We start from the raw sequence: 17,907 nt of genomic DNA on the forward strand, positions 1-17,907 counted from the left end.
GTCGCTACTTTGAACTTTGGTTATCTCAACCAGTCCCACCCATAGGCATGAAGTCACCACTATTGCCCAAGCAATTGAGGAAATGGGGTTGTCTTCTACCTTAAAACAAGGAGAGGGGTTTTTGACTAACCCCCATTCAGACATCAAAGCATGTTCAAGTCTTTTACCCGATATTATATCATATCATATAAAAAATACTGTACGATCGGGATTTCTTTATATAAAATAAAAGCTTTAAACCCCATCCTAAGATGTTTATCCTTGAAATACTATACTGAAAAAAAGGGCATTGTCCCTTCTGAATCGCGTGATACTCAATTGTTGCGTATGGTGTGTTGATGTTTTGATTGAATCATCAAAATAATTCTGCCATGACCATATTTTCAGAGCTGCAACCAAACATTGGAAGTTTTAATGAAAATAGCATTTTTATAAATAATTGTTTCTTCATGCAAATATTTTACCTGCCAAAATATTTTCTTTATCATTTAAAATTAACCACCCTTCAACATGAAGAGTTGTTAGGACATGTTTCTTCACAAAGAACAAGGGTGGTCTCGGGGGGAATAACTCTAAAGTCTAAACCAAATCTGCCCTTACACTGCAAACAAGGAATTTTATGGTGTCAATTGGCCCAGATTTGGTCCAAATCTGGTCCATTGACACCTGTATTCAGTATTCTTATCTTCTATTAATGGAATGGACCGGATATTGGTTTGATCCGAACCAATCCAATATAAGTTCATTACGGATGGACCATATCCAATCCAATCCAATAAATACTTTGGACTATTAAATCTGGAACTGGTCCAATTCAATGCCTTATTGGCCCATTCAATCTGTCCAAATTGGATTTTATTTGGATGGGTCCAACCCAAAACCGGTCCATTGACACCCCCACCCAAAATTACAAACACATGATCCACTGATCAGCATATTATTCTTTCCACATATCTACAAACTCGTCAGGCTCCACTGGATTTGACAGCCCATGCATCTTCCTCTTTGTCTTTGTCCCAATCTTCTTTTTCTTTGCATATTTGCCAGCTTTTTTCTTCTTTTCTACTGCAGAAATCTGAGTAGAGATTCATAAAGAAAGAGAATATTGTGTCATCAGGGGACCCTCAAAAAAACAAAACCAAGAAAATCTCTATGGGTAAAAGTGAAGATAATGTACTTAAAGAATCCATCTACCTACACACGCACACGAAATTCTTATGCTGATAATAACTGCTTAGGCACAAGGCTTCACTGCATGTAAGGTATAGAATAAATTCTGGGACGTTAGCTCCTACTGATGAGATATCGTGATATATTCTCATACTACCTATTTTAGATTTGTCCAATTCAGTGATTCTTCAAGTACCAAAACATACCACATGGCCCATGTCCTACATGAAAATAAACAAAGAGAATCAGGCCTCTTCATCTCACTAATGCAAGTAGGCATATCATTCATTTTCCATTCTCTATAGCAAATACCAAAGAAGTATGAGTAGACTAGTATATATGGGGTGTAGATTCTTCACCAAAGTACATTCTACCCACTAGATTGTTTTTTTTGTCCACCTATTATACTTGGATATGTTTTAACAAAATTATACTATAAAAGAATCTGCATATGTTAAAATTTTAATTAAATTTGGCAATACACAAGTCTTGAGAAATGATATTTAGCTTCAAAAACAAGATATAAATGCATGACAGAAGAAAATTACATGGGATACCCATCCCCATAGCTATGTCCAGAATTTTATGAAATAGAGAGTCAAATCCCTGTTTCTCATATCCGTGTCTGTGTTCATATCCATATCTAGGCATCATAGGTTCATTGTTATATACATGCACAGCACATACTACCCACTAGATCTTGTGCAGTTTTGTATAACAGTATAAGATGGCCACTTTGACAGGATGGATGAGCTTTTGCATCCTCCTCGGTTAATCACTCTCAATTTCAGCACAACAGTATAGACATCACAAGTGCACAATCCATGACAAAGAAAGAGAAAACAAAATAAAAGAACACATGTATAGAGGGGGAGAGGGAAACCTGGTTTGGGGATATGTAAAATGGATTCTTGTACAATGCTGAACCTCCAAAGCTGCCACCATATATATTGATCAAATTCCTATCTATAATCAGTTCCTATGTTAATTATGCACCTATTATTGTTTCAAATTTGAGATATCTTAAACTGAAAGCTTATGATGAAAAACCTCCACAAGGGTCATTTTGTCAATACCACCCCCAATCTACTTTCTCTGTTTCATTGTGAGGAACAGAAATCTATGAAGAAAAAAGCATCGGCATCATGAAAAGTTATTTTGGAATAATAGAAGAAAAGAAGAAATAATAGAACAGAATCCGGGAGCAAATAAGGTGAGGATTTGAATGGAACTGTTTCAATATGGTAAAACTTCTAACCATGTTATTATGATCACACAAAATCCAGACTATCTAATCAACGATTAGTACAAGACCTTGTAGCCCAGAAAGTCAACTCAATTGAATGAACTAACCATTTGGTAACTTTTCCTCAGTGATTTGCCCATCCCATCTGGTAGATGTCCAAAAGAATGGGGGAATATCTGGTATTTCTATTCTTGGACTAGATTAGTACTGATCATTCACTGAACAGACCATATCAATGAGAACACATATGCCATCCGTGGTTGGAAACAAAAGACCACATGCTTAAGCATTGTCCCATTATTGCTCACAATTTCAGGTGGGTCCAGTGGAGCCATGTTTATGTGGGTAAGCTTATAAAAAACAGCTTAATTTTAAATTCAGATTTGAGAGTTTCCAGATGAGAGAGAGAGAGAGAGAGCTTAGACTGTTATAGTGAGAATGGCCCACTGGCTCAAAACAAGAAAACAGTACAAATACTTTAGCACTGAAAACATCTTTTTGAGCTGGCATATTGCAGTTTCATCTTCAAGTAGAACATTGCAACTATTTTGTCTTAACCAGTCCCACAATGTGGCTAAATTAAGCTTTTGTTGGATGAAGCAGTGCAATACCAAGTAAGATCAGGTACAGGGAAGTCATTCAGAAACCAAGAATGTGAAATCATGTAAGTCTATTTAGGTCCTATTGGAAATGAGAACTCCAATCACACTGATCTGTTGCCTCTTCTATGGGGGCTAAGGTTGTCAGCCTCCGTGGGTTATGATAGATTGGAGATTGAAGGAAACTCTCAAGTAATAATTGGGTGGATAAGGGGGCAAGGAATCTGATTCATGGATACATTTTCATTCCATTAGGGACTTGGCATCCAACACAAACACCTCATTTAGATGGGTCCAAGGATCTGCCAATTCCTTAGCATATGCTTTAGCTACAGATGGAGCTGATAGGAATGACTTGTACCCCTCCTCCCCCTGAGGGGTAGGCCAGTGAGAAAGGGTACACTGTGCATGGGAAGTTCTTATAGTTAGCTATTAGTAGGCTGGTTTCAGCCCAGAATTTCTTTATTTATGTCTCAAAAGAATTCTCATTCATCTGCTACTGGTAAAACACTTGGACAGTTTGTGAACAACACTTAAAATTTTGGTGGGCCAGCATGCATAATTGATCAAACAAACAAACAACTGCATGTGGTTCATGTATGCATGAGCTGACAATAGAGCTATCAGAAGGTTTCATGTTGAAGTTGTAAATGTGAAAAAACATCAGGATAATATTCTAGTTATAGACTACCCAATAGGTGGAACACGTATTGCATGCTGAGGAATGGTTCAAAGGTAAAGACATGCATGATATGGGGAAAGGCAGAGCCAATATTTACAATGCTCAAAGCCAATGTAAAGAAACAGTTAAATTAAGGGCCTGAACAAAATGACCCAACGAACAATGCAAACCCTTGAGCAAAACACACAGACCCACACATACATACAAAAGAGATGCAAACTGTACCTGGTAATTGCAAAACCACATGTGATCATCGATAACAGATTTGCACAAAAATGTGGTCATGGAAAGGCTTAGATTCATGTGGTCTTTTGGAGTGCCAAATATCTATCAAAAGAAATGAATGTGTCAATATATCATATGCAGTTGACTAGAATTGAATGATGTCATGTTTTCATTAGGGGTTGAAGTCAGGTTGCCCAATTTGAAGAATTTCAATTACATCAGGCTCCCCATTGAAAATTTAACAAATCCCCAGCTCAACCCAACCCAAGTTGCATTCCTAGTTTTCACAGAAGCAGATTTAATTATCCTTACATATAAATGGCATCATCAGATTGGAAATTGGATAACTATAAAATAGGTTAGAATGAACCTATATGTAAACCTAGTCTCTGGAAAGACTACCGTCTAAGTTGCCTATTGGATAGACCATAGAGACTTTCCATAACGGCACTCATGGAATACATACAAGAAATGAAAGAACAACTTGTTTGGCCTCTCTTCTCAGTTTTTGAGTACTCAGAGGTCCCAGGTAAGTAAAGTTTTTCCTAATTAGTATCTCAGATAAGTAATTTTCATAGGGAATAAAAAATAAGGGTATTCTTACAAATACTTTGAAAAGTCTCATATTCTTATTCCCATGTCATATGTTTTATGCATAGAAAAAAAAGAACATGGTCAGAATCTCAGATGTGATTGCCTATATCACAACTGTCTAACATAATGATCCTGATCTTTTGCATTCAAACCATAGCAAACTTTTCCAAATAATAAAGTGAATGCTATTGATCAAATAGTTCCAACCATTTCACTTGACCCATAAAATCATATAGAAACAATGGATGGTGGATCACTACCCCAGCAAGTTGTAAATCAGTCCTCTAAATCTGATGTAAACTTGGGAAAATTAGACAAAAAAGAGGAAGAAAAGAAGAGAACAGCAGTACAAGAGAAGGAAGATGGAGAAAAGAGGAGGAAGAAGAAGAAGAGTTCGAATGTCTCTTCCCTCCCTTCTCTAATCCTTTTACCAAACTTCAATCTTAACATAATTACAAGTATACCCTTAGGTGGGCGGCCAGCTAGGCAGTAACATAAAGAGAACCAGTAAAAGAAATAACAGGCCCATTAAGATATGCCCATTAGCTAACAAATAAATAAAACATACTACAAGAAAAGATACTAGGGCCCATTCAGCCCAGTCTCTTTACACAACATAAGCACCACTTGTCAAAAATATACAGGGCCCTCTCCAAAAACATAAAAGAAAAATAAACATATTTACCACTAGTCAAACAACACTACATGCCAAAAAAAGGAGTAAAGCTAATGAAAGACAAGGAAGGATACATTTCACTATAGTTGGATTGTGCACATAACAACTGTTTCGAATGCAGCTACAGTAACCCGAACCAGGAGAGAAGGAAGAAGAAGATGAAGAAGAAGAAAAGAGAAAGAGAGAACAGGAGGGCTTAGTCGAAACTGATTGATTCACTATTCATTTGACCCCTAATGTTTATTAGGTTCTAATAACATTTACAAAGACTAAACTACCCTTACTTAAGTGTGGGGCAGAGTATCTCTAATAAAACTGTCACATAAGCAAGGTACTTAACAAACATGAGATGACTAAACTACCCCTATTCGGCTCACTTTAACACTCCCCCTCAAGCTGGAGAATATATGTCATATAATCCCAGCTTGTTACATAGATAGTTCACTTTCCCTAAGCTTAAAGCTTTTGTAAACAAATCTGCCCATTGATCATTCGAGCCCACATGTTCTGTGTTTATCTCTCCAACAAGGACCTTCTCCCTCACAAAGTGGCAATCAACCTCTATATGCTTTGTTCTCTCATGAAATACAAGATTGGATGAGATATGAAATGCAGCTTGGTTGTCACAATACAGTCTCATAGGTTTATCCATGTGAAACCCAATTTCTTGTAGAAGATTCCTCAACCACACTAACTCACAGGTAGTATGTGCCATGGCCCTATACTCAGCTTCAGCACTACTTCTGGCCACAACTGTCTGCTTTTTACTCTTCCACATCACAAGATTTCCTCCAAGGAATGTGCAATAGCCTGTAGTAGATCTTTTATCATTCACTGAGCCTGCCTAGTCTGCATCTGTATACCCCACTACTTCAAGTTTTTCTCTTGGTTTATACAATAGTCCACGGTCTGGAGCTCCTTTCAGATACCTTACAATTCTAAGAATTGCATCCCCGTGAGGTATACGAGGGTTCTGCATGAATTGACTCACCACATTGACGATGATAAGGGCATAGAAGCCATGTCAACATTACCAACACCACAGATGGGAGATAAGGACCCATTGGCAAGTGTAACAGTATGTGATGTGGATGTTTCAGAAAGAGAAGAGAACACACATGGAGTCCCGGTCATATGATCTGAGGCTCCAGGGTCAATAATCCAGGGAGGGGTTTTAGATGACATGCAAGCAATACCTGATTGGGCAAGTGTGGCAGTGGTATGCTGTGAAGTAGTTTGAAGGAACCGTTCATACTCATCACGCGGTACACTCACCATCTCCCTCCCAGAAGTAGATGTAGATGTGGGAGAAGTCCGGTCTGCTTGTTTACTGTCACTGATATCAACCTCACCTGCTACAACATGATTAGCCCATTTAGAGGGAGGGCCATGTAGGTCATAACAGAAATTCATTGTGTGTCATTCCCTACCACAATGAGTACACTTCCTTGTAGAGTTATTCTTCTCTCTGCCACGGCCTCCCCCTGAGTCACGACCACCCCGACCAATCATGGAACTGCCACGGCCTCCTCGGGGAGCATGACCTCCCCCTCTTGTACTATGTCCATCTCCTCTAGTTGTCCAAGTGTTGATCTATCAGACTGTGTGGAGTTCTCTGTTTGTCCCAAAAAAATTCTACAAAGCCTTGAGAATACTTCCTCAAGTGTAGGAAGAGAAGAGTCCCTCAATATTTGGGCTCTAACTGGTTCATACTTTGACTTCAGCCCCACTAAAAATCTTGTAACATCTAATTGTTCCCTTTGCTGTTGCTGAACTTTAATATCTGGAGTGAGGGGATGATAGACATTGAGTTCATTCCTTATATTCTTCATGTAGGCATTGTATTCTTCTAGTGTTTTGGTTCCTTGTTGTAAATCAAAATACTCTTGATAAAGCTGATATACTCTTGTTGTGTTATCTTGTCCAGAATATAGCTTCTTAGCATGCTCCCATATATCCTTAGTCGTATCAAGGAACATGAAGTTGGCACTAATTTTGGGCTCCATACTATTCCACAGCCAAGTCATGATTTGAGCATCTTATTGTTTCCAATCATCAAACCCTGGAGAGTCAGCCGGTGGCTTCTCATCTTTTACATGCTTCACTTTCCTCTTTGCCTTGAGAAAAACTTCCACAGATTTAGCCCATGGAACATAGTTTTCCCCATTCAGTTTAATTGAGGTCATTTGTACCCCTAAGTAGTTGAGGGAAACCACCACACTAGGTTTCTGATCATTGTACCCATCTCCTATTGCTGCCATTGTACTCTTTCACAGTTGCCTCTAACCTGACTTCTCAGCTACAAGTTGACTGATGTTATTCACAGTTTGATATTTCAGCACCTATTGCAGCCCCTAAACACAACAGTGAGAGCCCACGCCTTGTTCTTATTCACACTATTGCTGACTTCACAAAGCCACAACCACATAAGCATCAATTTAGCACTCACTAATCACATGTAGGCCCTCTTACAACCACTCAATAAAAGTTGTGCACCACAAGCACCATAACACAGTCAAATATGCTACACCCAGTTCAGACTTGTTTAACACATTTAAGAGGGCATTACACAACCACAAAGAACTCGGCAAGGTCACTGCATTACACCTTACACCACTCGGCCACCTGTAGCAGCCCTAACCCACTCAACCACTTACAGCAGCCCCTACACCATTCGGCTACTGTACACAGCCCGTTCTAAGGCAACAATGAACCTAGTTCTCTAGGTTCTAATCAGTACTAACTGATTCTTAAAGGGTTTCTACCCAGAAATACCAGCAACACAAAAGGACTAGATAACCAACCTTCCTTTAAGAGTATCAGCCAACCATTCACTGCTGAAATCACTTTCCTTGATGAAGAAGACTGCGCAGCAGAGAGAAACGAGCTGTGATGTCTCAGACCTAGGGCGAACCAGTTCTCTCCATTAACTAACCAAAAACGAAGAAGAAGGTATCACGAACACAGATGAGATGCTTTACAAACTGAAGCAGGTCAGGAACCTCGCTCTGATACCATGTTTCGAATGCATCTACAGTAACCCGAACCTTGAGAGAAGGAAGAAGAAGATGAAGAAGAAGAAAAGAGAAAGAGAGAACAGGAGGGTTTAATCGAAACTGATTGATTCACTATTCATTCGACCCCCTAATGTTTATTTGGTTCTAATAACATTTACAAAGACTAAACTGTCCTTAAGTGTGGGGCAGAGTATCTCTAATAAAACTGCCACATAAGCAAGGTACTTAACAAACATGAGATGACTAAACTACCCCTATTCGGCTCACTTTAACAACAACCATTGCATAGTACATGGGATAACCATGATATTGTATACTTAGTACTGGTGCTTATAAACCAGTATGTGATGCTGCTTACGTTTTTTTTTTAAGCCTAGTTTTTCTTTATTGGAAACTTTGTATTTCACTGTTTCTCAGTTTTTACATTAACAAGCTTTTTTGATCTGGTAACTGGCCAAAAAGGCAAAAAATAAATAAATAAAAAAGGAAAAGACAGGAAGTTTATGACCAAATAACCAAGAAGAGAAGAAGATTGAAATCTTGTGTACATCTGTATGAACATGGGTAAGGTTGCATACATCTGCCCTTCCCTAGATCCTGCATTGACAGGAGTCTTGTGCACTGGGATGCCCTTTTAGAAGAAGATTGAGATCTTGTCATGCTTAACAATAAATGGAGCCTCTCTTGACTTATGAAGCTTAGAGGTTGGAGAAAATGGGGTCTTGACGACTTGATCAAAAGAAGAAAAAATTGTAATTAAGATAAAACTCCCAATCATCCATCAATGGGAGACCTGGGGGTTGGGAGGGGAGTAAAGAATCACGAAAAGCTTAATGAACCATTTTTCAGTCATCCCCATTAGGAACTAAAATCAATCATCAAAAGCTTAATGGGCCTTTTTTTTCAGTCATCCCCATTAGGAACTAGAAACAATCACCAAAAGCTTAATGAACTGCATAGCAAAGCATCTTTCAATCATTCCCATTAGGAATGCAACCATTTTTCAGCCAATAACATCTTAAATTAAAATGCATGTGAAGTTACAAGCCTAATCCCTTTCTTCTTTTCATATTTCTTCTTTCAAATACATCTAGGTGACCCTTGAATTTTCTAGGATGCAGTTATACTCATGTCTACCATCCCAAGCATTCTGTTCTTCCCACTCCACTTTCCCATTATGCAGCATTAGAATCTCAAATATGCTTCCCCTTTGCATTGTTAATAGATTTTATCATATATAAAATATAACTTTAACTTTTAAAATTGAGTGTATTGTATTCTCCAAAGCAATTTCCTTTCCTGCTTATTAGTTATTGCCAGATTCATAAATGTCCAATTGTGTTTTAAAACCAGTTTAACACAAAAAGAAACATTAAATCAATGGGAATAACTACTATTATTTGTATATAAACAAATAATTAAATAATACTATTTCCTGAAAATTTTTCCTAAAAACATTTAAAACTTCCTACCATCAGTATGCCACTCATAACTTGAATTCAAAACATTCGAAATCAAACTGTTCATTTTTCACATGTCATATTTGAAGGCAAGAGACTGAGATAAAGTCACCAACCAGAGCAACCAACGTACAAATAGCTAAGACACGCAAACACACAGAAAGAGACATGCCCTGTCTTATCAAGGTGGCATTTAAAAAGTACACAACTGGAGGATCTATGAAGCTATAAATCAGGTGAAAAATGTGTTATGGACGCGTTTACTGAGAAGACTCACCCGCGTCGCCAGCGGCAACAGTAAGCCCAGCCCAGCCATCTACTTCGGCACAACTCAGCCCATCTACTTTGGCAGCAACAGTGGGCCCAGCCCACCTACTTCGACAGCACCTATCTTATCTTGTTACCTCATTAGATTAGGACTTACTTGTTAGATCAGAATAAGGAGTGACTTACTCTTGTTAGATTAGGAGAAGGTCTCCACGTCTAGCTAGGAGTGGGACTATTGTAATCTTCTCCTATTTAAGGAGACCCTAGTGAGGAATAAAGGCATCGAATATTCAGTCTCAAGAAAGTAGGAGAGTTGGTGATCTCTTGAACAAATCACCTCCGCCCAAGAAGAGCAAGATAGGTACCTCACGCAAGGGAAGAGACAAGGGAAAACAGGAAGGTTTTCCCGTGGATCGCCCCGTGACTAGATCCTACTCACGAGTCCTCAACAATCTGGTATCAGAGCAAGGCATCATGGGTGATCCAGATCAGCTACCATCTCGGGTCCACGAGCTTGAACACCGTGTCACAGAAACCAATTCCGAGGTCCGAGAGATCAAGGATGAAATCAGAGAGCTTCGGCGCCTGATGGAGATGTTCCTTTCTAACAAAGAAAGGAACGCCGACGAAGCAGCAGCCACCAGCAATCGCCAACCAGACCCGTTGGAATCATCCAATGAACAGCAGACCACCGGTCAGGGAGCCACCATTATTCCAAAATATAGCAGATTGGAGTTCCCATCCTACAATGGCAACGGAGATCCCCTGGGTTGGTTGCACAGGTGCGAACAGTTCTTTCGCAACCAACGGACTGATGACCGTGACAAGGTTAGCCTGGCTGCCTTCCACTTAACAGAAGAAGCCCAGCTCTGGTTCTACCGATTGGAGCAAGAAGAACCCGGGCTCGGCTGGGCACAGTTCAAGTCATATTGCCTTCTTAGGTTCGGGCCTCCACTGACAAGTAACCCCTTGGGCGAGCTGATCAATCTCAAACAAACGGGAACAGTGGCAGAGTACCAACGCCAGTTCCAAACCCTCCTCACCAGAGCATCATCCGTGCGTCCGGACCAGCAGGTAGACATGTTCACAGCCGAATTATCAGAACCCCTGAGGGTGGACGTAGAGATGCAGAACCCACCAAATCTAGTAACAGCCATGAACCTAGCCCGTGCGTTCGAACGCAAGTTGTAACTCAGCCGCGGGACCATCAGCCCAGGGCGACCACCGACCTTATGGGCTCCCCCGAGATCAACCGTAGAAAACCCCCTTCCTTCGGCCAACAGAGAATAGAAGACCCACTCAAGTAATACCGCCAGACCAGCGACAAGCGTGGGGAGCAGCGTAGTGGCTCCTCCCATTAAGAGATTGTCTAGAGCAAAGATGGCCGAACGACGGGCGAAGGGCCAATGCTTCAATTGCAACAACCTCTATTCAGCCGGGCATCGGTGCAAGAGGCTCTTCTGCCTCCTAGTAGATGAGCAAGGGGAGGACGACGAAGAACCCGCAGCATGCGAGCCAGAGATCTTCCTCCATGCCATTACTGGCATTAAGAACTCTCAGACCATGCAGTTGCAGGCCCGGATCGCAGGCAAACCAGTACGGATACTCGTAGATTCAGGGAGCACGCACAACTTCGTGAGTGAGCACACCGCCCTGCAATTCAATCTACCAATCGAACCCCGTCCACAGCTCCAGGTAGCCGTCGCGACTGGCGAAAGAATCCACAGCCCCGGAATCTGCAAAAATGTCCAGATACAGGTGGACTCTGAACTCTTCTTTGCTGACTTATTTGTACTATCCTTGGATGGGTTCGATCTTGTCCTCGGGATCAAATGGCTGATCACCCTAGGCCCAATTCTATGGGACTTCAGCGCACTAACCATGACTTTCCACTTGAATGGAAAGCAAGTCTCGTGGCAAGGTTGTAAAGAAAAGGCAAAAATACCACAGGCTCATGCACTCCAAGCAGAAACCATGCAGACAACAGCCATGGAAAAACTCCTTGCTGAGTTTTCAGATGTATTCCAAGAACCAAAGGGCCTTCCCCCTCCTCGAGCTTGCGATCACCGAATCCCTATGGTGGCAGGCTCTGAACCAGTCGTCGTCTGGCCATATCGCTACCCACATCTACAGAAGGACGAGATCGAACAACAGTGCTCCGAGATGCTGAAACAAGGGATTATACGAACCAGCCATTCCCCCTTCTCATCACCAGTCCTTTTGGTAGCAAAACAGGATGGATCATGGCGGTTTTGCGTTGACTATAGGGAACTCAACAGTTGGACGATCAAAGATAAATTTCCCATTCCCGTGGTCGACGAACTGTTGGACGAACTACATGGGGCCCAATACTTCTCCAAACTAGACCTTCGGTCCAGATACTTCTAGGTCCGAATGGCTCCCGAAGATGTGGAAAAAACTGCTTTTCGCACCCACCACAGCCACTTTGAATTCCTAGTCATGCCGTTTGGTCTCACAAACGCCCCATCCACGTTTCAGTCACTGATGAACGAGGTATTCCAGCCCCATCTGCGCAAGTTTGTCTTAGTCTTCTTTGATGATATCCTCGTGTACAGTAAATCATGGGTGGAGCATGTACATCATCTACGGACCGTATTCAAGCTCCTACGACTGCACAGACTCTTTCTCAAACGTCCTAAGTGCTCCTTCGGAGAACGGCAGGTGCTGTACCTGGGCCACGTCATCCACAGACAAGGGGTCACAGTAGACAACTCCAAGATTCAGGCTATCAAGGAGTGGCCACGTCCCCAAAACGTCAAGGCTTTGCGCGGGTTCCTCGGGTTGACCGGCTACTACCGCAAATTTGTATGGAATTATGGTCTGCTAGCCGCCCCATTAACTAATCTGCTCAAGAAGAATTCCTTCCGGTGGGACGATGCAGTAGAGGCAGCCTTCGTGACATTAAGAAATGCCCTGACCTCCACTCCAGTTCTACAACTACCAAACTTTGGCCTCGAGTTTACCGTCGAATGTGATGCATCCGGTAGGGGTATTGGGGCTGTCTTACAACAGCAGGGACACCCGATCGCCTTCTTCAGTCGCAAGCTAGCCGATCGGCATATGAAGCTACCAACCTATGAGCGCGAGCTAATCGGACTAGCCAGGGCCGTGCAGCATTGGAGGCTGTATTTGTGGGGACGATCATTCGTTGTCAAAACCGATCACTACAGTTTCAAGTACTTGTTGGAACAGCGGCTCACCACGTCCCCTCAGCAGCACTGGGTTCGCAAGCTGCTTGGGTTCAATTTCCGAGTAGAATATAAGGCGGGCTCCTCAAACCGCGCAGCCGATGCCCTTTCCAGACGCGATGAGGAAGGAATGTCCTTGTATGGGCTATCTCAACCACGGCTCTCTCTCTTGGACGACATCAAGAAGGCCCTACCACAGTCACCCAAATGGACCCCTCTTGTACAGAAAATACAGTCCGGAACTGCCAATTCCAACTGGTCCCTTCATGATGGCCTGGTCCTATATAAGGGACGGGTCTACCTCCCACCCGGGTTCCCCTTAATCTCCTCCATCATTTCGAGCATCCACAACTCCACCCATGAGGGCATTCAGAAGACACTGCATCGTGTCCGGTCTGATTTCCATTGGGCTGGTATGAAAGCTTCTATCCGGGATTTTGTCCAAAACTGCCCCACATGCCAGCAGCATAAATGGGAGAACTTGCACCCGACAGGCCTCCTTCAGCCCCTTTCGATCCCCACTCAGATCTGGGCTGACATATCCATGGATTTCATCGAAGGACTACCCAAGGTAGGTGGCAAATCAGTCCTGTTCGTGGTGGTAGACCGCTTTTCCAAATACGCCCACTTCATTCCCCTCTCACACCCATACAGTGCCGCCGTCGTCGCCCTCGCCTTCTTCACACACATTGTCAGGTTACACGGGCTGCCTGAATCCATTGTCTGCGACAGGGACCCGGTTTTTACTAGTGCGTTTTGGAGGGAGCTGTTCCGTCTTCATGGCACCACCTTGGCCTTCTCTTCTGCATATCATCCACAGACCGATGGTCAGATGGAAGTGGTCAACCGCACAATAGAAATGTATCTTCGATGTTTCGTGGGTAACCAACCGCGACGGTGGGTGGACTGGTTGCCTTGGGCCGAGTATTGCTACAACACTGCCTACCATTCTTCCCTCGGCATGACCCCTTTTCGCGTCGTCTATGGCCGGGACCCCCCTCGCTTACTGACCTACGAACCAGGCTCTACCCGTTTGGAGGCTATTGACCACTCCTTGCAGGAACGCGACGCCCTTCTCGCCGACATCCACCTTCGCCTACAACAAGCCCAGCTCCGCATGAAGCACACTTATGACCAGCGCCACCGGGAGCTAACACTTGAACCAGGGCAATACGTTTGGTTGAAACTGCAGCCCTATAGGCAACGCTCCTTACGCCACAAGGCCACATCTAAACTAGGCCCTAAATTTTTTGGGCCCTTCATGGTCTTACGGCGGATTGGCTCAGTTGCATACCAGCTCGAGTTACCAGCAAACAGTCGGCTTCACGATGTCTTCCACGTCTCCCTGCTGAAACCGTTTACGGGCATCCCTCCGGACCAGGTTCCCACCCTACCGCCCCTACAAGAAGGCAAACTTGTCCCTAAACCAAAGGCTCTGCTCCGCTCTCGCGTCACTGGAGGCACTCCCAAAGTTTTGGTTGAATGGGCCAACCTACCCCTAACCGAAGCCACTTGGGTTCCCTTGGCCGAACTTCAAGAGACTTTTCTTGACTTCGAGCTTGCGGACAAGCTCTTAGTCCAGGAGGGGTGTAATGTTATGGACGCATTTACTGAGAAGACTCACCAGCGTCGCTAGCGGCAACAGTAAGCCCAGCCTAGCCCATCTACTTCGGCGCAACTCAGCCCATCTACTTCGGCAGTAGCAGTGGGCCCAGCCCACCTACTTCGACAGCACCTATCTTATCTTGTTACCTCATTAGATTAGGACTTACTTGTTAGATCAGAATAAGGAGTGACTTACTCTTGTTAGATTAGGAGAAGGTCTCCACATCCAGCTAGGAGTGGGACTATTGTAATCCTCTCCTATTTAAGGAGACCCTAGTGAGGAATAAAGGCATCGAATATTCAGTCTCAAGAAAGTAGGAGAGTTGGTGATCTCTTGAACAAATCACCTCCGCCCAAGAAGAGCAAGATAGGTACCCCACGCAAGGGAAGAGACAAGGGAAAACAGGAAGGTTTTCCCGTGGATCGCCCCATGACTAGATCCTACTCACGAGTCCTCAACATAATGTAAGCATGATCTTATTATTAAAGGAAAAAGAAGTAAGCATGTCTCATGCTAATACAAATGTGTCTTCGTCACCCCCACAATTCTATCCCTTACCTATTAGAGAGACTGAGAGAAAGATATTAACTTCAAATTAAAATATCTAATTAATGAAGAGGTAAGTTGGACTGACTAAATAATGCTAAAATATCTTCACTAAATGCTCTTCTTACATACTCTCAAGAAAAAAAGCCAATAAACTAAGAAGAGATTTTAGACAAAATATCTTCAACATGAACCCCATATTCTATTTTATAGGCAAACAAATGACAATCATGCTACTTTCTTTTCCAAGGAGATAGGTTGATTTTATTTGAAGGGAATGAGGGGATGGGTACCAGAAGAGGTATGATCAGGTGAAGACAAATTTCCCAGACCTGTTCATGAAAGCTGTTAGTAAACCTAGACACTGGGATAAAAAATGGGGAAAAAAAGATTAACCCAACAGGATTGAACATCAGCAAAGGTCAAAACGAGAAATTCACACAGGAGAAGACTTAGCTAATAAGTGAAAATGCAATGCATATCACGCAATTTCAAAAGATTAATTTTCTTTTACTTTATTTTTTGGCTCAATAGAATAACTTCCTATTTGCCTATTGAGAGAACTTTGGAAAGCAACATCAAGACATGGTGTCATTTCAGTTACATTGTCATTAGATTAAAACTAGATAGGGAAATGTGACCTTCAAAGTGCCAACTTCCAAGTAGCATCAGATCAACATTATATCTTGCACAATTTTTTCAATTGTATAAATCCATTTATGTTAATGGATGCAATGAAGCACCATAACCATTGTTACTTATCTGTACATCCTTCTTTTCCGCACCGAATGGTTTCCATATCACACCAATCCACTAAGTTGAAGTACACGGGTTTGTAACCTTTGGAATACTTTCTTAATCATCAATCAAGAATTTTCAGGGATACTTCCATACTTTGCAATAACTAAAACCCAAAGGGTATTACAATACCCAATTAATATTCAACAAAATGGTCAACAGAATTCCAAAAGTTACCTCAAAAAGCAAACAGGACGAACAATTCCTCAGCTCATTTCGCGTTGACCCTATGCTTTCTTTCGACTGAACTTTGGTATCTTTCTTGCAGTGTGACAAAAGAGATATGTTAACATTATAAGTCCGTACCTTCAGATCATTAAAATCAACCTCATCAAAAAACACAGAAAGAAAGATTCTTTTGTTTTTCCTTCTTCTTTGGGGGGAGGGGTGTTGGGAATTGCCTGTATACAACGTGGCGGAAACCCTTGATCAGTACCTTCTCTCAGTTCCGAAAGACTAGAGAATCGCTCTATTTCTTTTTAACCTTATTGATCATTTAAAAGCGCCCGTAGGGGTCAATGCGGAAAACTTTCTTCTTTATTCGAAGAGTCTGCAAGACTCCGCTTCGCTGTGCTTTCGCTTCTTTTAGCCATTGTTTTAGGATTCTAGGATGCAATATGATCTGGGCACGCCCTATTTCCCAATTCCCATAATAAACCAACCAATTCAGAATTCAGAATGAAAGCAACGAAGTTTTGAATTCTAAGGAGCAAGCAACAGAGGAAGGAAAAAGAGGCACATTTTCGGTTTTAACGCCTACTGAATGAAAACAGAGAATGAATTTAGAGGAGATCTACTTTAGAGCGAGTCCAAGGCAATACGAAAGTTCTAAGTTTTAACGATAAGTGCATACGGGACATGTTGATGTTGTCTTGTTGTGAGTTGTGACACTTGAGGTTTGAGTCTCTTGACAAATGACACGAGGTGTAATGTGGCCGGCCCGCTTGCGGGTTGTGTCGTGTATGGGTTGGGCTGCGGCACGATTGAAGGGTATGGGCTGGGCTGCAGCACAACCCACTTTACAACACTACTTGTCACTAAAACGTAAAAACGTTACACTAAACTCGTTTGCCTTCCAATAATCCAATTTCAGAGTATCTAGGTATTTACTTTTGATCATGTGCCGGACCAGGCCAGGTTTTGACAATGCATTAATGCTCTATAGGGCCGCCCAGCCCGCACCCCGGGCTTGATAATATATCTCTGGGCCCAGTCCCAGGTCGGACATCCGGGCTTGCCCATACTTATTAATAAACTCTGCTTTTTAAATTAAATATTTTATTTTATTTTATTTATAAATAAAATTACAAAAAATATATATAAAATATTTATTATCTTTGTATTAATATATAATACCCTATATACATACATGCATGCATGACATAAATATTTGGGCTAGGGTTTGCTTGGTCCGGGTCCAACCTGCATTATGTGCAGGCTTGGTGGAGGTCCAATTTGGGCCAGGCTTGGAAGAAAAATAGCTGTTACCGAGGCTCGAAATTTGTGGGCTAGCGAAGCCAAGCATCCCTGCTATTTATGATACCACACTTTTTTGATGACAGGATTTAATCCAAAGTCTCGAGATCTTATCAATAGGGTTGCAAATGGATGGAGTCAACAAATTAATATATATATATATCCATCAAATATATATATATATTAATACGATTGGGGCAGTAGATTCCCACGTGAGAGCACAGTAATTACTGTTATTTAAATTATTATTATATTATTATAACAGTTATTAATTACTATTATAAATAAATAACAGTAATTACTGATTATTACAGTAATTAAATAAATATATAATTA

At 41.9% G+C, this 17,907-nt stretch overlaps 1 long non-coding RNA gene across 3 annotated transcripts; it reads right to left on the reverse strand.

Annotated features, from left to right (window-relative positions):
• Positions 1-451: 451 nt before the first annotated feature.
• Positions 452-16,876, reverse strand: LOC148803849 (uncharacterized). 3 transcript variants are annotated; one of them, XR_016080192.1, is made up of 3 exons: positions 16,273-16,876; positions 1,207-1,391; positions 452-1,075 (listed from the first exon to the last, which is right to left on the reverse strand). It is a non-coding gene; the product is annotated as an uncharacterized LOC148803849 (long non-coding RNA). The 3 variants fall into 3 exon arrangements; XR_016080194.1 differs by having other exon boundaries at positions 1,199-1,391; XR_016080193.1 differs by having other exon boundaries at positions 1,195-1,391.
• Between the last annotated feature and the right edge of the window lie 1,031 nt (positions 16,877-17,907).

This window comes from Nelumbo nucifera, chromosome 1 (assembly GCF_055504915.1).
Source record: "Nelumbo nucifera cultivar China Antique chromosome 1, China Antique-T2T, whole genome shotgun sequence".
NCBI lineage: Eukaryota > Viridiplantae > Streptophyta > Magnoliopsida > Proteales > Nelumbonaceae > Nelumbo > Nelumbo nucifera.